Here is a 20,401-nt window from a genome sequence, read left to right as displayed (position 1 = left end):
GCAGGACCCTGCACTTGGCCTTATTAAACCTCATACAGTTGACCTCTGCCCATCGATCCAGCCTGTTCAGATCCCTCTGCAGAGCCCTCCTACCCTCCAGCAGATCAACACTCCCACCCAACTTGGTGTCATCTGCAAACTTACTGAGGGAGCACTCAATTCCCTCATCCAGATCATCAATAGATATTGAACAAGACTGGCCCCAGAACCGAGCCCTGGGGAACACCGCTTGTGACCGGCCGCCAGCCGGATTTAACGCTGTTCACCACAACTCTCTGGGCTCGGCCATCCAACCAGTTCCTCACTCAGCGAAGAGTAAACCCATCTAAGCCACGAGCCGCCAGTTTCTCCAGGAGAATGCTGTGGGAGACGCTGTCAAAGGCTTTACTAAAGTCCAGGTAGACAACGTCCACAGTCTTTCCCTCATCCACTAGGCGGGTCACCTGGTCATAGAAGGAAATCAGGTTGGTCAAGCAGGACCTGCCTTTCATGAACCCATGCTGGCTGGGCCTGAGCCCTTGGTTGTCCTGCAGATGCCCTGTGAGCACTCTCAAGACCAACCGCTCCATAATCTTCCCCGGTACAGAGGTCAGGCTGACAGGCCTGTAGTTCCCAGGATCCTCCTTCCGGCCTTTCCTGTAGACGGGTGTCACATCGGCAAGCCTCCAGTCTTCTGGGACCTCCCCTGTTAACCAGGACTGCTGATAAATGATGGAGAGTGGCTTGGCAAGCTCCTCTGCCACCTCTCTCAGTACTCTCGGGTGGATCCCATCAGGCCCCATAGACTTGTGGGTGTCCAGGTGGCTTAGCATGTCCTTCACTGCTTCCTCCTGGATTATGAGGAGTACATTGTGCTCTCCATCCCCATCTTCCAGCTCAGGGGGCTGAATACCCTGTGGATACCTGGACTGGCTATTAAAGACTGAGGCAAAGAAGGCATTAAGTACCTCAGCCGTGTCCTCGTCCTTGGAGACAATGTTCCCTGCCATATCCAGTATGGGATGGAGAATCTCCTTGCATCTCTTTTTGTTGGTAATATATTTGTAAAAACATTTTTTATTATCCTTTACGACTGTAAAAAAAAAAGGCTCCGAAAGGAGGCGGACGATGCGGGAAAAGGCTCCGAAAGGAGGCGGGCGAAGGGGCAAAAGGCTCCGAAAGGGGGCGGGCGAAGGGGCAAAAGGCTCCGAAAGGAGGCGGGCGAAGGGGCAAAAGGCTCCGAAAGGAGGCGGGAGACGCGACAAAAGACTCCAAAATGAGGCGGGCGATGTGGCAAAAGGCTCCGAAAGCAGGCAGGCGATGCAGGAAAAGGCTTCGAAACGAGGCGGGCAACGCGGCCAAAGGCTCCGAAAGGAGGCGGGCGATGCGGCCAAAGGCTCCAAAAGGAGTCGGGCGACGCGGAAATGGCTCCGAAAGGCGCAACTCTGTGAGAGGCTACGAAAGGAGGTGGGCGACGCGGGAAAAGTCTCCGAAAGGAGGCGGGCGACGCGGGAAAAGGCTCTGAAACGAGGCGGGCGACGAAGCAAAAGGCGTCAAAAGGAGGCAGGCGACGCTGGAAAAGGCTCCGAAAGGAAGCAGGTGACGTGGCAAAAGGCTCCAAAAGGAGGCGGGCGACGCAAGAAAAGGCTCCAAAAGGAGGAGGGCGACGCGGGAAAAGGCTCCAAAAGGTGGCGGGTGACATGGCAAAAGGCTCCGAAAGGAGGCGAGTGAAGCACCAAAAGGCTCCTCGGGGGCGATGTGGCGAGAGGCGCCTCAGGGGCCAGGCGGCGAGAGGCTCCTCAGTGGCGACGCGGAGAGAGGCTCCTGGGGCGCAATGCGGCAAGAGGCTCCAGGGGCGTGACGTTACAAGAGGCTCCTGGAGCGCGACGCAGCAAGACGCTCCGAAAGGAGGCGGTCGACGCAGGAAAAGGCTTTGAAAGGAGGCGGGCGATGCGGAAAAAGGTTAAAAAAGGAGGCGGGCAACGCAGCCAAAGGCCCCGAAAAGGTGGCGGGTGGCGCGGCAAAACGCTCCAAAAGGAGGCGGGCGACGCGGCCAAAGGCTCTGAAAGGAGGCGGGCAAAGCACCCAAAGGCTCCTCGGGGGCGACGCGGTGACAGGCTCCTCGGGGGCCACGCGGCGAGAGGCTCCTCGGGGGCCACACGGTGAGAGGCTCCTGCGGCGCGACGAGGCAAGACGCTTTTGGGGCGCGACGCGGCGAGAGACTCCGCAGGCGCGAAGAGACGAAACACAAGGAAAGGAGATGGTTGAGGCGTGAAAAGGCTCCAAAAGAAGGCGAGCGATGCGGCCAAAGGCTCCGAAAGGAGGCGTGCGATGCAGCAAACTCCTTCAAAAGGAGGCAGGCAACGCAGCAAAAGGCTCCGGAAGGAGGAGGGCGACGCAGGAAAAAGCTCCGACAGGAGGCGGGCGACGCGCCCAAAGGCTCCGAAAGGAGGTGGGCGACTCAGCAAATGCCTCCGAAAGGAGGCCAGCGACGTGGCAAAAGTCTCCGAAAGGAGGCGGTTGAAGCGGCCAAAGGCTCCGAAAGGAGGCGGGCGACACAGGAAAAAGCTCTGAAAGGAGACGGTCGACGCGGCCAAAGGCTCCGAAAGGAGGCGGGCGGCGCGAGCAAAGGCTCTGAAAGGAGGCGAGCGACGCGGCAAAAGGCTTCGAAAGGAGGCGGTCGAAGCGGCCAAAGGCTCCGAAAGGAGGCGGGCGGAGCAGGAAAAGGCTCCGAAAGGAGGCGGGCGGAGCGGGAAAAGGCTCCGAAAGGAGCCGGGCGATGCAACAAAAGGCTCCTCGGGGGTGACGCGGCGACAGGCTCCGGCAGGGGCGACGCAGCGAGAGGCTCCTGGGGCGCGACGCGGCGAGAGGCTCCTGCGGCGCGATGCGACGAGAGGCTCCGAAAGGAGGCGGGCGACGCGGCCAAAGGCTCCGAAAGGAGGCAGGCGACGCGGCCAAAGGCTCCGAAAGGAGGCGGGCGACGCGGGCGACGCGGGCAACGCGGCCAAAGGCTCCAAAAGGAGGCAGGCTACGCAGTCAAAGGCTCCAAAAGGAGGCGGGCGGCATGGGAAAAGACTACGAAAGGAGATGGGCGGCGCGCGAAAAGGTTCCGAAAGGAGGCGGGCGACGCGGGAAAAGGCTCCGAAAGGAGGTGGTTGACGGGCAAAATGCTCCAAAAAGTGGCGGGCGACGCGGGAAAAGAATCACAGAATCACAGAATCACTAGGTTGGAAAGGACCTTTAAGATCATCAAGTCCAACCATTAATCCAGCGCCACCATGTCCCCTAAACCATGTCCTGAAGCGCCACATCCACACGTTTTTTGAACACTTCCAGAGATGGCGACTCCACCACCTCCCTGGGCAGCCTGTTCCAATGCCTGACCACCCTCTCGGTGAAGAAATTTTTCCTAATATCCAATCTAAACCTCCCCTGGCGCAACTTGAGGCCATTTCCTCTTGTCCTATCACTAGTTACTTGGGAGAGGAGACCAACACCCTCGTCGCCACAACCCCCTTTCAGGTAGTTGTAGAGAGCGATAAGGTCTCCCCTCAGCCTCCTCTTCTCCAGACTAAACAACCCCAGTTCCCTCCGCCACTCCTCATAAGACTTGTGCTCCAGACCCCTCACCAGCTTCGTTGCCCTTCTCTGGACACGCTCCAGCACCTCAACATCCTTCTTGTAGTGAGGGGCCCAACACTGAACACAGTATTCAAGGTGCGGCCTCACCAGTGCCGAGTACAGGGGCACGATCACTTCCCTACTCCTGCTGGCCACACTATTCCTGATACAGGCCCAGATGCTGTTGGCCTTCTTGGCCACCTGGGCACACTGCCGGCTCATGTTCAGCTGGCTGTCGACCAGCACCCCCAGGTCCCTTTCCACCGGGCTGCTCTCCAGCCACTCCTCCCCAAGCCTGTAGCGTTGCATGTGGTTGTTGTGGCCAAAGTGCAGGACCCTGCACTTGGCCTTATTAAACCTCATACAGTTGACCTCTGCCCATCGATCCAGCCTGTTCAGATCCCTCTGCAGAGCCCTCCTACCCTCCAGCAGATCAACACTCCCACCCAACTTGGTGTCATCTGCAAACTTACTGAGGGAGCACTCAATTCCCTCATCCAGATCATCAATAGATATTGAACAAGACTGGCCCCAGAACCGAGCCCTGGGGAACACCGCTTGTGACCGGCCGCCAGCCGGATTTAACGCTGTTCACCACAACTCTCTGGGCTCGGCCATCCAACCAGTTCCTCACTCAGCGAAGAGTAAACCCATCTAAGCCACGAGCCGCCAGTTTCTCCAGGAGAATGCTGTGGGAGACGCTGTCAAAGGCTTTACTAAAGTCCAGGTAGACAACGTCCACAGTCTTTCCCTCATCCACTAGGCGGGTCACCTGGTCATAGAAGGAAATCAGGTTGGTCAAGCAGGACCTGCCTTTCATGAACCCATGCTGGCTGGGCCTGAGCCCTTGGTTGTCCCGCAGATGCCCTGTGAGCACTCTCAAGACCAACCGCTCCATAATCTTCCCCGGTACAGAGGTCAGGCTGACAGGCCTGTAGTCCCAGGATCCTCCTTCCGGCCTTTCCTGTAGACGGGTGTCACATCGGCAAGCCTCCAGTCTTCTGGGACCTCCCCTGTTAACCAGGACTGCTGATAAATGATGGAGAGTGGCTTGGCAAGCTCCTCTGCCACCTCTCTCAGTACTCTCGGGTGGATCCCATCAGGCCCCATAGACTTGTGGGTGTCCAGGTGGCTTAGCATGTCCTTCACTGCTTCCTCCTGGATTATGAGGAGTACATTGTGCTCTCCATCCCCATCTTCCAGCTCAGGGGGCTGAATACCCTGTGGATACCTGGACTGGCTATTAAAGACTGAGGCAAAGAAGGCATTAAGTACCTCAGCCGTGTCCTCGTCCTTGGAGACAATGTTCCCTGCCATATCCAGTATGGGATGGAGAATCTCCTTGCATCTCTTTTTGTTGGTAATATATTTGTAAAAACATTTTTTATTATCCTTTACGACTGTAAAAAAAAAAGGCTCCGAAAGGAGGCGGACGATGCGGGAAAAGGCTCCGAAAGGAGGCGGGCGAAGGGGCAAAAGGCTCCGAAAGGGGGCGGGCGAAGGGGCAAAAGGCTCCGAAAGGGGGCGGGCGAAGGGGCAAAAGGCTCCGAAAGGAGGCGGGCGAAGGGGCAAAAGGCTCCGAAAGGAGGCGGGAGACGCGACAAAAGACTCCAAAATGAGGCGGGCGATGTGGCAAAAGGCTCCGAAAGCAGGCAGGCGATGCAGGAAAAGGCTTCGAAACGAGGCGGGCAACGCGGCCAAAGGCTCCGAAAGGAGGCGGGCGATGCGGCCAAAGGCTCCAAAAGGAGTCGGGCGACGCGGAAATGGCTCCGAAAGGCGCAACTCTGTGAGAGGCTACGAAAGGAGGTGGGCGACGCGGGAAAAGTCTCCGAAAGGAGGCGGGCGACGCGGGAAAAGGCTCTGAAACGAGGCGGGCGACGAAGCAAAAGGCGTCAAAAGGAGGCAGGCGATGCTGGAAAAGGCTCCGAAAGGAAGCAGGTGACGTGGCAAAAGGCTCCAAAAGGAGGCGGGCGACGCAAGAAAAGGCTCCAAAAGGAGGAGGGCGACGCGGGAAAAGGCTCCAAAAGGTGGCGGGTGACATGGCAAAAGGCTCCGAAAGGAGGCGAGTGAAGCACCAAAAGGCTCCTCGGGGGCGATGTGGCGAGAGGCGCCTCAGGGGCCAGGCGGCGAGAGGCTCCTCAGTGGCGACGCGGAGAGAGGCTCCTGGGGCGCAATGCGGCAAGAGGCTCCAGGGGCGTGACGTTACAAGAGGCTCCTGGAGCGCGACGCAGCAAGACGCTCCGAAAGGAGGCGGTCGACGCAGGAAAAGGCTTTGAAAGGAGGCGGGCGATGCGGAAAAAGGTTAAAAAAGGAGGCGGGCAACGCAGCCAAAGGCCCCGAAAAGGTGGCGGGTGGCGCGGCAAAACGCTCCAAAAGGAGGCGGGCGACGCGGCCAAAGGCTCTGAAAGGAGGCGGGCAAAGCACCCAAAGGCTCCTCGGGGGCGACGCGGTGACAGGCTCCTCGGGGGCCACGCGGCGAGAGGCTCCTCGGGGGCCACACGGTGAGAGGCTCCTGCGGCGCGACGAGGCAAGACGCTTTTGGGGCGCGACGCGGCGAGAGACTCCGCAGGCGCGAAGAGACGAAACACAAGGAAAGGAGATGGTTGAGGCGTGAAAAGGCTCCAAAAGAAGGCGAGCGATGCGGCCAAAGGCTCCGAAAGGAGGCGTGCGATGCAGCAAACTCCTTCAAAAGGAGGCAGGCAACGCAGCAAAAGGCTCCGGAAGGAGGAGGGCGACGCAGGAAAAAGCTCCGACAGGAGGCGGGCGACGCGCCCAAAGGCTCCGAAAGGAGGTGGGCGACTCAGCAAATGCCTCCGAAAGGAGGCCAGCGACGTGGCAAAAGTCTCCGAAAGGAGGCGGTTGAAGCGGCCAAAGGCTCCGAAAGGAGGCGGGCGACACAGGAAAAAGCTCTGAAAGGAGACGGTCGACGCGGCCAAAGGCTCCGAAAGGAGGCGAGCGGCGCGAGCAAAGGCTCTGAAAGGAGGCGAGCGACGCGGCAAAAGGCTTCGAAAGGAGGCGGACGGCGCGGGAAAAGGCTCCGAAAGGAGGCGGGCGGAGCAGGAAAAGGCTCCGAAAGGAGGCGGGCGGAGCGGGAAAAGGCTCCGAAAGGAGCCGGGCGATGCAACAAAAGGCTCCTCGGGGGTGACGCGGCGACAGGCTCCGGCAGGGGCGACGCAGCGAGAGGCTCCTGGGGCGCGACGCGGCGAGAGGCTCCTGCGGCGCGATGCGACGAGAGGCTCCGAAAGGAGGCGGGCGACGCGGCCAAAGGCTCCGAAAGGAGGCAGGCGACGCGGCCAAAGGCTCCGAAAGGAGGCGGGCGACGCGGGCGACGCGGGCAACGCGGCCAAAGGCTCCAAAAGGAGGCAGGCTACGCAGTCAAAGGCTCCAAAAGGAGGCGGGCGGCATGGGAAAAGACTACGAAAGGAGATGGGCGGCGCGCGAAAAGGTTCCGAAAGGAGGCGGGCGACGCGGGAAAAGGCTCCGAAAGGAGGTGGTTGACGGGCAAAATGCTCCAAAAAGTGGCGGGCGACGCGGGAAAAGAATCACAGAATCACAGAATCACTAGGTTGGAAAGGACCTTTAAGATCATCAAGTCCAACCATTAATCCAGCGCCACCATGTCCCCTAAACCATGTCCTGAAGCGCCACATCCACATGTTTTTTGAACACTTCCAGAGATGGCGACTCCACCACCTCCCTGGGCAGCCTGTTCCAATGCCTGACCACCCTCTCGGTGAAGAAATTTTTCCTAATATCCAATCTAAACCTCCCCTGGCGCAACTTGAGGCCATTTCCTCTTGTCCTATCACTAGTTACTTGGGAGAGGAGACCAACACCCTCGTCGCCACAACCCCCTTTCAGGTAGTTGTAGAGAGCGATAAGGTCTCCCCTCAGCCTCCTCTTCTCCAGACTAAACAACCCCAGTTCCCTCAGCCACTCCTCATAAGACTTGTGCTCCAGACCCCTCACCAGCTTCGTTGCCCTTCTCTGGACACGCTCCAGCACCTCAACATCCTTCTTGTAGTGAGGGGCCCAACACTGAACACAGTATTCAAGGTGCGGCCTCACCAGTGCCGAGTACAGGGGCACGATCACTTCCCTACTCCTGCTGGCCACACTATTCCTGATACAGGCCCGGATGCTGTTGGCCTTCTTGGCCACCTGGGCACACTGCCGGCTCATGTTCAGCTGGCTGTCGACCAGCACCCCCAGGTCCCTTTCCACCGGGCTGCTCTCCAGCCACTCCTCCCCAAGCCTGTAGCGTTGCATGTGGTTGTTGTGGCCAAAGTGCAGGACCCTGCACTTGGCCTTATTAAACCTCATACAGTTGACCTCTGCCCATCGATCCAGCCTGTTCAGATCCCTCTGCAGAGCCCTCCTACCCTCCAGCAGATCAACACTCCCACCCAACTTGGTGTCATCTGCAAACTTACTGAGGGAGCACTCAATTCCCTCATCCAGATCATCAATAGATATTGAACAAGACTGGCCCCAGAACCGAGCCCTGGGGAACACCGCTTGTGACCGGCCGCCAGCCGGATTTAACGCTGTTCACCACAACTCTCTGGGCTCGGCCATCCAACCAGTTCCTCACTCAGCGAAGAGTAAACCCATCTAAGCCACGAGCCGCCAGTTTCTCCAGGAGAATGCTGTGGGAGACGCTGTCAAAGGCTTTACTAAAGTCCAGGTAGACAACGTCCACAGTCTTTCCCTCATCCACTAGGCGGGTCACCTGGTCATAGAAGGAAATCAGGTTGGTCAAGCAGGACCTGCCTTTCATGAACCCATGCTGGCTGGGCCTGAGCCCTTGGTTGTCCTGCAGATGCCCTGTGAGCACTCTCAAGACCAACCGCTCCATAATCTTCCCCGGTACAGAGGTCAGGCTGACAGGCCTGTAGTTCCCAGGATCCTCCTTCCGGCCTTTCCTGTAGACGGGTGTCACATCGGCAAGCCTCCAGTCTTCTGGGACCTCCCCTGTTAACCAGGACTGCTGATAAATGATGGAGAGTGGCTTGGCAAGCTCCTCTGCCACCTCTCTCAGTACTCTCGGGTGGATCCCATCAGGCCCCATAGACTTGTGGGTGTCCAGGTGGCTTAGCATGTCCTTCACTGCTTCCTCCTGGATTATGAGGAGTACATTGTGCTCTCCATCCCCATCTTCCAGCTCAGGGGGCTGAATACCCTGTGGATACCTGGACTGGCTATTAAAGACTGAGGCAAAGAAGGCATTAAGTACCTCAGCCGTGTCCTCGTCCTTGGAGACAATGTTCCCTGCCATATCCAGTATGGGATGGAGAATCTCCTTGCATCTCTTTTTGTTGGTAATATATTTGTAAAAACATTTTTTATTATCCTTTACGACTGTAAAAAAAAAAGGCTCCGAAAGGAGGCGGACGATGCGGGAAAAGGCTCCGAAAGGAGGCGGGCGAAGGGGCAAAAGGCTCCGAAAGGGGGCGGGCGAAGGGGCAAAAGGCTCCGAAAGGGGGCGGGCGAAGGGGCAAAAGGCTCCGAAAGGAGGCGGGCGAAGGGGCAAAAGGCTCCGAAAGGAGGTGGGAGACGCGACAAAAGACTCCAAAATGAGGCGGGCGATGTGGCAAAAGGCTCCGAAAGCAGGCAGGCGATGCAGGAAAAGGCTTCGAAACGAGGCGGGCAACGCGGCCAAAGGCTCCGAAAGGAGGCGGGCGATGCGGCCAAAGGCTCCAAAAGGAGTCGGGCGACGCGGAAATGGCTCCGAAAGGCGCAACTCGGTGAGAGGCTACGAAAGGAGGTGGGCGACGCGGGAAAAGTCTCCGAAAGGAGGCGGGCGACGCGGGAAAAGGCTCTGAAACGAGGCGGGCGACGAAGCAAAAGGCGTCAAAAGGAGGCAGGCGACGCTGGAAAAGGCTCCGAAAGGAAGCAGGTGACGTGGCAAAAGGCTCCAAAAGGAGGCGGGCGACGCAAGAAAAGGCTCCAAAAGGAGGAGGGCGACGCGGGAAAAGGCTCCAAAAGGTGGCGGGTGACATGGCAAAAGGCTCCGAAAGGAGGCGAGTGAAGCACCAAAAGGCTCCTCGGGGGCGATGTGGCGAGAGGCGCCTCAGGGGCCAGGCGGCGAGAGGCTCCTCAGTGGCGACGCGGAGAGAGGCTCCTGGGGCGCAATGCGGCAAGAGGCTCCAGGGGCGTGACGTTACAAGAGGCTCCTGGAGCGCGACGCAGCAAGACGCTCCGAAAGGAGGCGGTCGACGCAGGAAAAGGCTTTGAAAGGAGGCGGGCGATGCGGAAAAAGGTTAAAAAAGGAGGCGGGCAACGCAGCCAAAGGCCCCGAAAAGGTGGCGGGTGGCGCGGCAAAACGCTCCAAAAGGAGGCGGGCGACGCGGCCAAAGGCTCTGAAAGGAGGCGGGCAAAGCACCCAAAGGCTCCTCGGGGGCGACGCGGTGACAGGCTCCTCGGGGGCCACGCGGCGAGAGGCTCCTCGGGGGCCACACGGTGAGAGGCTCCTGCGGCGCGACGAGGCAAGACGCTTTTGGGGCGCGACGCGGCGAGAGACTCCGCAGGCGCGAAGAGACGAAACACAAGGAAAGGAGATGGTTGAGGCGTGAAAAGGCTCCAAAAGAAGGCGAGCGATGCGGCCAAAGGCTCCGAAAGGAGGCGTGCGATGCAGCAAACTCCTTCAAAAGGAGGCAGGCAACGCAGCAAAAGGCTCCGGAAGGAGGAGGGCGACGCAGGAAAAAGCTCCGACAGGAGGCGGGCGACGCGCCCAAAGGCTCCGAAAGGAGGTGGGCGACTCAGCAAATGCCTCCGAAAGGAGGCCAGCGACGTGGCAAAAGTCTCCGAAAGGAGGCGGTTGAAGCGGCCAAAGGCTCCGAAAGGAGGCGGGCGACACAGGAAAAAGCTCTGAAAGGAGACGGTCGACGCGGCCAAAGGCTCCGAAAGGAGGCGGGCGGCGCGAGCAAAGGCTCTGAAAGGAGGCGAGCGACGCGGCAAAAGGCTTCGAAAGGAGGCGGACGGCGCGGGAAAAGGCTCCGAAAGGAGGCGGGCGGAGCAGGAAAAGGCTCCGAAAGGAGGCGGGCGGAGCGGGAAAAGGCTCCGAAAGGAGGCGGGCGGCACGGGAAAAGGTTCCGAAACGAGCCCGATGGAGAGACGAAAGGTTCCGAAAAGAGGGGGGTGGTGCAGAAAAAGGTTACAAAAGGAGGCGGGCGGCGCGGGAAAAGACTCTGAAAGGAGGCGGGCGACGTGGGAAAAGGCTCTGAACGGAGGCGGGCGAAACACCGAAAGGCTCCTCGGGGGCGATGTGGCGAGAGGCGCCTCAGGGGCCAGGCGGCGAGAGGCTCCTCAGTGGCGACGCGGAGAGAGGCTCCTGGGGCGCAATGCGGCAAGAGGCTCCAGGGGCGTGACGTTACAAGAGGCTCCTGGAGCGCGACGCAGCAAGACGCTCCGAAAGGAGGCGGTCGACGCAGGAAAAGGCTTTGAAAGGAGGCGGGCGATGCGGAAAAAGGTTAAAAAAGGAGGCGGGCAACGCAGCCAAAGGCCCCGAAAAGGTGGCGGGTGGCGCGGCAAAACGCTCCAAAAGGAGGCGGGCGACGCGGCCAAAGGCTCTGAAAGGAGGCGGGCAAAGCACCCAAAGGCTCCTCGGGGGCGACGCGGTGACAGGCTCCTCGGGGGCCACGCGGCGAGAGGCTCCTCGGGGGCCACACGGTGAGAGGCTCCTGCGGCGCGACGAGGCAAGACGCTTTTGGGGCGCGACGCGGCGAGAGACTCCGCAGGCGCGAAGAGACGAAACACAAGGAAAGGAGATGGTTGAGGCGTGAAAAGGCTCCAAAAGAAGGCGAGCGATGCGGCCAAAGGCTCCGAAAGGAGGCGTGCGATGCAGCAAACTCCTTCAAAAGGAGGCAGGCAACGCAGCAAAAGGCTCCGGAAGGAGGAGGGCGACGCAGGAAAAAGCTCCGACAGGAGGCGGGCGACGCGCCCAAAGGCTCCGAAAGGAGGTGGGCGACTCAGCAAATGCCTCCGAAAGGAGGCCAGCGACGTGGCAAAAGTCTCCGAAAGGAGGCGGTTGAAGCGGCCAAAGGCTCCGAAAGGAGGCGGGCGACACAGGAAAAAGCTCTGAAAGGAGACGGTCGACGCGGCCAAAGGCTCCGAAAGGAGGCGAGCGGCGCGAGCAAAGGCTCTGAAAGGAGGCGAGCGACGCGGCAAAAGGCTTCGAAAGGAGGCGGACGGCGCGGGAAAAGGCTCCGAAAGGAGGCGGGCGGAGCAGGAAAAGGCTCCGAAAGGAGGCGGGCGGAGCGGGAAAAGGCTCCGAAAGGAGCCGGGCGATGCAACAAAAGGCTCCTCGGGGGTGACGCGGCGACAGGCTCCGGCAGGGGCGACGCAGCGAGAGGCTCCTGGGGCGCGACGCGGCGAGAGGCTCCTGCGGCGCGATGCGACGAGAGGCTCCGAAAGGAGGCGGGCGACGCGGCCAAAGGCTCCGAAAGGAGGCAGGCGACGCGGCCAAAGGCTCCGAAAGGAGGCGGGCGACGCGGGCGACGCGGGCAACGCGGCCAAAGGCTCCAAAAGGAGGCAGGCTACGCAGTCAAAGGCTCCAAAAGGAGGCGGGCGGCATGGGAAAAGACTACGAAAGGAGATGGGCGGCGCGCGAAAAGGTTCCGAAAGGAGGCGGGCGACGCGGGAAAAGGCTCCGAAAGGAGGTGGTTGACGGGCAAAATGCTCCAAAAAGTGGCGGGCGACGCGGGAAAAGAATCACAGAATCACAGAATCACTAGGTTGGAAAGGACCTTTAAGATCATCAAGTCCAACCATTAATCCAGCGCCACCATGTCCCCTAAACCATGTCCTGAAGCGCCACATCCACATGTTTTTTGAACACTTCCAGAGATGGCGACTCCACCACCTCCCTGGGCAGCCTGTTCCAATGCCTGACCACCCTCTCGGTGAAGAAATTTTTCCTAATATCCAATCTAAACCTCCCCTGGCGCAACTTGAGGCCATTTCCTCTTGTCCTATCACTAGTTACTTGGGAGAGGAGACCAACACCCTCGTCGCCACAACCCCCTTTCAGGTAGTTGTAGAGAGCGATAAGGTCTCCCCTCAGCCTCCTCTTCTCCAGACTAAACAACCCCAGTTCCCTCAGCCACTCCTCATAAGACTTGTGCTCCAGACCCCTCACCAGCTTCGTTGCCCTTCTCTGGACACGCTCCAGCACCTCAACATCCTTCTTGTAGTGAGGGGCCCAACACTGAACACAGTATTCAAGGTGCGGCCTCACCAGTGCCGAGTACAGGGGCACGATCACTTCCCTACTCCTGCTGGCCACACTATTCCTGATACAGGCCCGGATGCTGTTGGCCTTCTTGGCCACCTGGGCACACTGCCGGCTCATGTTCAGCTGGCTGTCGACCAGCACCCCCAGGTCCCTTTCCACCGGGCTGCTCTCCAGCCACTCCTCCCCAAGCCTGTAGCGTTGCATGTGGTTGTTGTGGCCAAAGTGCAGGACCCTGCACTTGGCCTTATTAAACCTCATACAGTTGACCTCTGCCCATCGATCCAGCCTGTTCAGATCCCTCTGCAGAGCCCTCCTACCCTCCAGCAGATCAACACTCCCACCCAACTTGGTGTCATCTGCAAACTTACTGAGGGAGCACTCAATTCCCTCATCCAGATCATCAATAGATATTGAACAAGACTGGCCCCAGAACCGAGCCCTGGGGAACACCGCTTGTGACCGGCCGCCAGCCGGATTTAACGCTGTTCACCACAACTCTCTGGGCTCGGCCATCCAACCAGTTCCTCACTCAGCGAAGAGTAAACCCATCTAAGCCACGAGCCGCCAGTTTCTCCAGGAGAATGCTGTGGGAGACGCTGTCAAAGGCTTTACTAAAGTCCAGGTAGACAACGTCCACAGTCTTTCCCTCATCCACTAGGCGGGTCACCTGGTCATAGAAGGAAATCAGGTTGGTCAAGCAGGACCTGCCTTTCATGAACCCATGCTGGCTGGGCCTGAGCCCTTGGTTGTCCTGCAGATGCCCTGTGAGCACTCTCAAGACCAACCGCTCCATAATCTTCCCCGGTACAGAGGTCAGGCTGACAGGCCTGTAGTTCCCAGGATCCTCCTTCCGGCCTTTCCTGTAGACGGGTGTCACATCGGCAAGCCTCCAGTCTTCTGGGACCTCCCCTGTTAACCAGGACTGCTGATAAATGATGGAGAGTGGCTTGGCAAGCTCCTCTGCCACCTCTCTCAGTACTCTCGGGTGGATCCCATCAGGCCCCATAGACTTGTGGGTGTCCAGGTGGCTTAGCATGTCCTTCACTGCTTCCTCCTGGATTATGAGGAGTACATTGTGCTCTCCATCCCCATCTTCCAGCTCAGGGGGCTGAATACCCTGTGGATACCTGGACTGGCTATTAAAGACTGAGGCAAAGAAGGCATTAAGTACCTCAGCCGTGTCCTCGTCCTTGGAGACAATGTTCCCTGCCATATCCAGTATGGGATGGAGAATCTCCTTGCATCTCTTTTTGTTGGTAATATATTTGTAAAAACATTTTTTATTATCCTTTACGACTGTAAAAAAAAAAGGCTCCGAAAGGAGGCGGACGATGCGGGAAAAGGCTCCGAAAGGAGGCGGGCGAAGGGGCAAAAGGCTCCGAAAGGGGGCGGGCGAAGGGGCAAAAGGCTCCGAAAGGGGGCGGGCGAAGGGGCAAAAGGCTCCGAAAGGAGGCGGGCGAAGGGGCAAAAGGCTCCGAAAGGAGGTGGGAGACGCGACAAAAGACTCCAAAATGAGGCGGGCGATGTGGCAAAAGGCTCCGAAAGCAGGCAGGCGATGCAGGAAAAGGCTTCGAAACGAGGCGGGCAACGCGGCCAAAGGCTCCGAAAGGAGGCGGGCGATGCGGCCAAAGGCTCCAAAAGGAGTCGGGCGACGCGGAAATGGCTCCGAAAGGCGCAACTCGGTGAGAGGCTACGAAAGGAGGTGGGCGACGCGGGAAAAGTCTCCGAAAGGAGGCGGGCGACGCGGGAAAAGGCTCTGAAACGAGGCGGGCGACGAAGCAAAAGGCGTCAAAAGGAGGCAGGCGACGCTGGAAAAGGCTCCGAAAGGAAGCAGGTGACGTGGCAAAAGGCTCCAAAAGGAGGCGGGCGACGCAAGAAAAGGCTCCAAAAGGAGGAGGGCGACGCGGGAAAAGGCTCCAAAAGGTGGCGGGTGACATGGCAAAAGGCTCCGAAAGGAGGCGAGTGAAGCACCAAAAGGCTCCTCGGGGGCGATGTGGCGAGAGGCGCCTCAGGGGCCAGGCGGCGAGAGGCTCCTCAGTGGCGACGCGGAGAGAGGCTCCTGGGGCGCAATGCGGCAAGAGGCTCCAGGGGCGTGACGTTACAAGAGGCTCCTGGAGCGCGACGCAGCAAGACGCTCCGAAAGGAGGCGGTCGACGCAGGAAAAGGCTTTGAAAGGAGGCGGGCGATGCGGAAAAAGGTTAAAAAAGGAGGCGGGCAACGCAGCCAAAGGCCCCGAAAAGGTGGCGGGTGGCGCGGCAAAACGCTCCAAAAGGAGGCGGGCGACGCGGCCAAAGGCTCTGAAAGGAGGCGGGCAAAGCACCCAAAGGCTCCTCGGGGGCGACGCGGTGACAGGCTCCTCGGGGGCCACGCGGCGAGAGGCTCCTCGGGGGCCACACGGTGAGAGGCTCCTGCGGCGCGACGAGGCAAGACGCTTTTGGGGCGCGACGCGGCGAGAGACTCCGCAGGCGCGAAGAGACGAAACACAAGGAAAGGAGATGGTTGAGGCGTGAAAAGGCTCCAAAAGAAGGCGAGCGATGCGGCCAAAGGCTCCGAAAGGAGGCGTGCGATGCAGCAAACTCCTTCAAAAGGAGGCAGGCAACGCAGCAAAAGGCTCCGGAAGGAGGAGGGCGACGCAGGAAAAAGCTCCGACAGGAGGCGGGCGACGCGCCCAAAGGCTCCGAAAGGAGGTGGGCGACTCAGCAAATGCCTCCGAAAGGAGGCCAGCGACGTGGCAAAAGTCTCCGAAAGGAGGCGGTTGAAGCGGCCAAAGGCTCCGAAAGGAGGCGGGCGACACAGGAAAAAGCTCTGAAAGGAGACGGTCGACGCGGCCAAAGGCTCCGAAAGGAGGCGGGCGGCGCGAGCAAAGGCTCTGAAAGGAGGCGAGCGACGCGGCAAAAGGCTTCGAAAGGAGGCGGACGGCGCGGGAAAAGGCTCCGAAAGGAGGCGGGCGGAGCAGGAAAAGGCTCCGAAAGGAGGCGGGCGGAGCGGGAAAAGGCTCCGAAAGGAGGCGGGCGGCACGGGAAAAGGTTCCGAAACGAGCCCGATGGAGAGACGAAAGGTTCCGAAAAGAGGGGGGTGGTGCAGAAAAAGGTTACAAAAGGAGGCGGGCGGCGCGGGAAAAGACTCTGAAAGGAGGCGGGCGACGTGGGAAAAGGCTCTGAACGGAGGCGGGCGAAACACCGAAAGGCTCCTCGGAGGTGAAGCGGCGACAGGCTCTTCGGGGGCCAGGAGGCAAGAGGTTCCTCGGTGGCGACGCGGCGAGAGGCTCCCGGGGCGCGACGCTACGAGAGGCTCCTGGGGCGTGACGCGGCGAGAGGCTCCGAAAGCAGGTCGGCGACGCGGCCAAAGGCTCCGAAAGCAGGTCGGAGACACGGCCAAAGGCTCCGAAAGGAGGCGTGCGAAACACCGAAAGGGTCCTCGGAGGCGACGCGGCGACAGGCCCCTAGGGGGCCAGGCGGCGAGAGGTTCCTTGGTGGTGACGCGGTGAGATGCTGCAGGGTTGCAACGCGGCGAGAGGCTCCCGGGGCGCTACACTACGAGAGGCTCGTGGGGCGTGACGCGGCGAGAGGCTCCTCTGGGGCGATGCGGCGAGAGGCTCCGAAAGGAGGCCGGCGACGCGGCCAAAGGCTCCGAAAGGAGGCTGCCGACGCGGCCAAAGGCTCCGAAAGGAGGCGGTCGATGCGGCAAAAGGCTCCGAAAGGAGGTGGTCGACGCGGGAAAAGGCTTCGAAAGGAGGCGGGTGATGCGGCAAAAGGCTCCGAAACGAGGCGGTCAAAGCGGCCAAAGGCTCCGAAAGGAGGCGGTCAATGCGGCAAAAGGCTCCGAAAGGAGGCAGGTGACGCGGGAAAAGGCTCTGAAAGGAGGCGGGCGACGTGGGAAAAGGCTCTGAAAGGAGCCCGACGGAGTGACGAAAGGCTCCGAAAGGAGGCGGGCGGCAGGGGAAAAGGCTTCGAAATGAGGCGGGAGACGCGGCAAAAGGCTCCGAAAGGAGGTGGTCGACTCGGCCAAAGGCTCCGAAAAGAGGCGGGCGACGCGGGAAAAAGCTCCGAAAGGAGGCGGGCGGCACGACCAAAGACTCCGAAAGGAGGCGGGTGACGTGGCAAAAGGCTCTGAAAGGAGGCGGGCGGTGCGGGAAAAGGCTCGGAAAGGAGACGGTTGAGGCACGCAAAGGCTCCAAAAGGAAGCGGGCGACGCGGGAAAAGGCTCCGAAAGGAGGCGGACAGCGCGGGAAAAGGCTCCGAAAGGAGCCGGGTAACGCGGGAAATGACTCTGAAAGGAGGCAGGTGAAAGGGGAAAAGGCTCCAAAAGTAGGTGGTCGACGTGGCAAAAGACTCTGAAAGGAGGCGGGCGACGCGGGAAATGGCTCCGAAAGGAGGGGGGCGGCACGGGAAAATGTTCCGATAGGAGCCCGATGGAGAGACAAAAGGCTCCGAAAAGAGGGGGGCCGCGCGAAAAAAGACTCCAAACGGAGGAGGGCGGCACGGGAAAAGACTCCGAAAGGAGGCGGGCAATACGGCCAAAGGCTCCGAACAGAGGCGGGCGAAACACCGAAAGGCTCCTCGGAGGCGACGTGGCGACAGTCTCTTCGGGGGCCAGGTGGCGAGAGGTGCCTTGGTGGCGATGCGGCAAGAGGCTCCCGGGGCGCAACGCGGCGAGAGGCTCCCAGTGCGCGACGCTATGAGAGGCTCCCGGGGCGCGACGCTACGAGAGGCTCCTGGGGCGTGACGCGGCGAGAGGCTCCTGGGGCGTGACGCGGCGAGAGGCTCCGAAAGCAGGTCCGCAACGCCGCCAAAGGCTCCGAAAGCAGGTCGGAGACACGGCCAAATGCTCCGAAAGGAGACGGGCAAAACACCGGAAGGGTCCTCGGAGGCGACACGGCGACAGCCTCCTCGGGGGCCAGGCGGCGAGAGGTTCCTTGGTGGCGACGCGGTGAGAGGCTCTTGGGGCGCAACACTACGAGAGGGTCGTGGGTCGTGACGCGGCGAGAGGCTCCTCTGGGGGGACGCGGCGAGAGGCTCCGAAAGGAGGCCGGCGACGTAGCCAAAGGCTCTGAAAGGAGGCTTCCGACGTGGCCAAAGGCTCCGAAAGGAGGTGGTCGACGCGGGAAAAGGCTTCGATAGGAGGCGAGTGGCGCATGAAAAGGCTACGAAAGGAGGCGGGCGGTGCAGGAAAAGGCTCCGAAAGGAGGCGGGCGGCGCGGGAATAGGCTCCGAAAGGAGGCAGGCGACGTGGGAAAAAGGCTCTGAAAGGAGGCGGGCGATGCAGCCAAAGGCTCCGAAAGGAGGTGGGCGACGCAGCCAAAGGCTCCGAAAGGAGGCGGGCGACGCAGCCAAAGGCTCCGAAAGGAGGCAGGCGACGCAGCCAAAGGCTCCGAAAGGAGGTGGTTGACGCGGGAAAAGGCTTCGAAAGGAGGCGGGTGACGCGGCAAAAGGCTCCGAAACGAGGCGGTCAAAGCGGCCAAAGGCTGCGAAAGGCGGCGGTCAACGCGGCAAAAGGCTCCGAAAGGAGGTGGGCGACGCAGGAAAAAGCTCCGAAAGTAGGCGGGCGCCACGTGAAAAGGCTACGAAAGGAGGCGGGCGGCCTGGGAAAAGGCTCGTAATGGAGGCGGGCGGCGTGGGAAAAGACTCTTAAAGGAGGCGGGCGACGTGGCAAACGGCTCCGAACGGAGGCGGGCAACGCGGCCAAAGGCTCCGAACGGAGGCGGGCGAAACACCGAAAGGCTCCTCAGAGGCGACGCGGCGACAGGCTCTTCGGGGGCCAGGCGGCGAGAGGTTCCTTGGTGGCGACGCGGCAAGAGGCTCCCGGGGCGCAACGCAGCAAGGGGCTCCCAGTGCGCGACGCTACGAGAGGCTCCCGGGGCGCGACGCTACGAGAGGCTCCTGGGGCGTGACGCGGCGAGAGGCTCCGAAAGCAGGTCGGCGACGCGGCCAAAGGCTCCGAAAGGAGGCGGGCGAAACACCGAAAGGGTCCTCGGAGGCGATGCGGCGACAGCCTCCTCGGGGGCCAGGCGGCGAGAGGTTCCTTGGTGGCGACGCGACAAGAGGCTCCCGGGGCGCAACGCGGCGAGAGGCTCCCGGTGCGCAAAGCGGCGAGAGGCTCCCGGTGCGCAACGCTACAAGAGGCTCTCGGGATGCAACACGACGAGAGGCTCGTGGGGCGTGACGCGGCGAGAGGCTCCTCTGGGGCGATGCGGCGAGAGGCTCCGAAAGGAGGCGGGCGACGCAGCCAAAGGCTCCAAAAGGAGGCGGTCGACGCAGCCAAAGGCTCCGAAAGGAGGCGGGCGAGGCGGCCAAAGGTCCCAAATAGAGCCCGACGGAGTGACAAAAGGCTCCAAAACGAGGCGGGCGGCGCGGGAATAGGCTCCGAAAGGAGGCGGGCGATGCGGGAAAAAGGTCCGAATGGAAGCGGGCGATGCGGCCAAAAGGCTCCGAAAGGAGGCGGGCGATGCGGCCAAAGGCTCCGAAAGGAGTAAGTCGACGCGGGAAAAGGCTTCGAAAGGAGGCGGGTGATGTGGCAAAAGGCTCCGAAAGGAGACGGTTGACGTGGCAAAAGTCTGCGAAAGGAGGCGGGCGACGCGAAAAAAAGCTCTGAAAGGAGGAGGGCGACGCAACCAAAGGCTCCGAAAGGAGGCGGGCGGCACGGGAAAACGTTCTGAAACGAGCCCCACGAAGAGACGAAAGCCTCCGAAAAGAGGGGGGAGGCGCAGAAAAAGGCTCCAAAAGGAGGTGGGCGGCACGGGAAAAGACTCCGAAAGGAGGCGGGCAACGCGGCAAAAGACTCCGAACGGAGGAGGGCAACACGGCCAAAGGCTCCGAAAGGAGGCGGGCGAAACACCGAAAGGCTCCTCGGAGGCGACGCGGCGACAGGCTCCTCGGGGGCCAGGCGGCGAGAGGTTCCTTGGTGGCGACGCGGTGAGAGGCTCTCGGGGCGCAACGGGGCGAGAGGCTCCCGGGTCGCGACACTACGACAGGCTTGTGGAGCGTGACACGGCGAGAGGCTCCTCTGGGGCGACGCAGCGAGAGCCTCCGAAAGGAGGCCGGCGAGGCGGGCAAAGGCTCTGAAAGGAGGCGGGCGACGCGGAAAAAGGCTACGAAAGGAGGCGGGCGACGCGACAAAAGGCTCCGAAAGGAGGTGGGCGACTCGGCAAAAGGCTCCGAAAGGAGGCGGGCGGCACGGGAAAAGGTTCCGAAATGAGCCCGATGGAGAGACGAAAGGCTCCGAAAAGAGGGGGGCGGCGCAGAAAAAGGTTCCAAAAGGAGGCGGGCGACGTGGCAAAAGGCTCCAAACGGAGGCGGGCAACAAGGACAAAGGCTCCGAACGGAGGCGGGCGAAACACCGAAAGGCTCCTCGGAGGTGAAGCGACGACAGGCTCTTCGGGGGACAGGAGGCGAGAGGTTCCTTGGTGGCGTCGCAGCGAGAGGCTCCCGGGGCGCAACGCGGCGAGAGACTCCCAGTGCGCGACGCTACGAGAGGCTCCCGGGGCACGACGCTACGAGAGGCTCCTGGGGCGTGATGCGGCGAGAGGCTCCTCTGGGGCGACGCAGCGAGAGCCTCCGAAAGGAGGCC

This window comes from Phaethon aethereus (genome assembly GCF_964289735.1).
Source record: "Phaethon aethereus genome assembly, contig: HAP1_BTS, whole genome shotgun sequence".
Classification (NCBI taxonomy): Eukaryota; Metazoa; Chordata; class Aves; order Phaethontiformes; family Phaethontidae; genus Phaethon; species Phaethon aethereus.
The sequence above is the reverse complement of the archived record's forward strand: the minus strand, read 5'-3'. Positions refer to the sequence as shown.